Source organism: Hemiscyllium ocellatum, chromosome 9 (genome assembly GCF_020745735.1).
Source record: "Hemiscyllium ocellatum isolate sHemOce1 chromosome 9, sHemOce1.pat.X.cur, whole genome shotgun sequence".
Classification (NCBI taxonomy): Eukaryota; Metazoa; Chordata; class Chondrichthyes; order Orectolobiformes; family Hemiscylliidae; genus Hemiscyllium; species Hemiscyllium ocellatum.
Genome location: NC_083409.1, coordinates 5,176,305 through 5,178,560, shown reverse-complemented (window position 1 = coordinate 5,178,560; position 2,256 = coordinate 5,176,305). Strand labels below are relative to the sequence as shown.

General features: G+C 42.9%; 1 non-coding gene across 1 annotated transcript; it reads right to left on the bottom strand.

The window, feature by feature from the left end:
* Positions 1-222: 222 nt before the first annotated feature.
* Positions 223-304, bottom strand: trnas-uga (transfer RNA serine (anticodon UGA)). Its single transcript has one exon. It is a non-coding gene; the product is annotated as a tRNA-Ser (tRNA).
* Positions 305-2,256: the final 1,952 nt, after the last annotated feature.

Sequence of the window (2,256 nt, the reverse complement as noted above, 5' to 3'; positions counted from 1 at the left end):
CAGAATCCTGTATGGCATAAATCCTTTCTGTGTTGCTGGTTTCATCATAAGCTGGAGGGTTTACTCTATGCCGTAACGAGTCTAAACAAATTTGGCAATGCGAGTGTGCATCTGTGCAGTTCATTGAGTGCACTGGAGATTTGCACCATTCATGACCTGGATGAAGTGTTTCTCCCCGCCGTGATCTGAATCTCCAAAAGCAGAATACCATGCAAACTCTGCCGTAGTTGACAGGATTCAAACCTGCGGAGGAACACCCCAATGGATCTCAAGTTCATCGCCTTAACCACTCGGCCACAACTACAAACGGGCACTCCATGTTTTTATTTCCAGGTCTCTGTCTCTGAGGAGCTTAGCAGTCAGGACTTATTGTTTGGTATCTTTGAATTCAAAAACCACAGCTTTCAAATCGATGAAATGTCGGGACAAAGTGGGTCTGGGTGTTACACCGCGATAGGTGGAATCTATATTCAGCTTAAACGAAGGCGGAAATTGCAGGAAAATACTCAGCAGGTCGAGCAAGATCTGGGCAGGTAAAAGGTGATTCAACGTTTCAGAACTTCTTCAGAACTCTGTTTTCTCCCAGTAGTTCTGACAAACTTGTTGACATTCCCCAGAATTTTCTATGTTTTTTCAGATTTCCAACATCCTCAGTCCTTTGCATTAGCCATTAAAAGGATACAGAAATTCTTTTGCGATTCTGGATAAGACTCCTGTTTGGGGACCATTTTCCTGACCACATTACAAACCCGGAGCTGTGCAGGAAAAAAAAAACAATGAAGTATGAGTAGTGAGAGATCCGACCCTGGAAAATCCCTAACCACCAATCGTTCAGTTAATGGATGACTGTTGACCAATTACGCAACAGAGACGGGTGAACTGACTCGTTGCACGATCCAAAAACAGGCTTTTCACGAATTCAAACTTCAGACTGCTCTTCACGAAGTGATTGTTGTTCTGTATCAGTTTTACTTTTGCAAAATATATCCTGGGACATTCACTGAAATGGCAGCAATCCTCTGCGAACACATGCACGTCTCAGCAACCAACTTTTCTACAACATGGGGTCTGCTCTCTTCGAGGCTTTTTCATAACTTGTTTGAACCCGAGTCTTCTCGTGGTCTTGTAGCCCTGGCGAGGTTTGAATTCCTGACGCACAGGAAGGAAAATCCTTTCAATGTCTCAGATGAGTTCATGTCCAGAGAATAACAGCGTCACCGTCGCGACCTCTTAAACACTGGCTGTGTTAAGTGGAGTAATCCACCCTTCATGGCTGGAAACTATGTACATGGACTCCAAATTCACTCTGCACATCCACATTACCAAGAATTTTTCCACTAACTCAGTATTCTCCCTTCCTGTTATTTTTCCCAAAAGTGAATCACCTCACATTTAGTTGCATTGAACATCATTTACCACCTCTAAGACCAATTCTGCAGTTTATCCGAACACCCCTGCAACCTGCAACATTTTTCCGCGCTGCCCACTACTCCACCAACTTTAGTGTTATCTGCAAGCTTACTAACCCATTCCACTTATGCCTGCGTCTTAGTCTTTAGGAAAATGGCAAACAACAGTGATCCCAAAACAGATCTTTGTGCCAAACCACTTGTACCCGGATTCCAGGATGAGTATTTTTCATTAGCCACCACTTACTGCCTTCTCACAGAAAGCCAGTTCTAATCCAAACTGCGAAATCATCGTCAATCGCATGCCTCTGCATTTTCTCCAATAGCCTAACATGTGGAAGCTTATCAAAGTCTTTACAGATGTCATGTGTACCACATCAAATGGCTACCCTCATCCACACGCTTGGTCACCTTCTCGAAAAACTCACGAAACCACGTTGAACCTCTGAAGTCAAATTATTGCTGGCTGAAGGATTATACATCCTATCTCTCATACTCAGTTCCATATTTTTTTTCCTACAAGAAAGGTAAGGCTCACTGGGCTCTAATTATCGGGTCATCTGTATAACCCTTATTCAACAAGAGAACAACTTTTGCTATCCTCCAATTTTCGAGTGCTATTCCTGTAGAAAATATCGAAATAAAGATCAAAGGCAAAGCCTCTGCAATCTCCTCACTGGCTTCCCAGGAAATCTTTGGATAGATCCCAGCCGACCCAGGGGAGTTACTTATTTTCAAACCTTCTAGAATTGTTAACAAGTCCTCTTTGTAAATCTCATTTCCATTCAGGCGAGTAACCTGTATCTCAGGTTCTCCTCGGCAATGTTGTTTTAAACCAATATGAATA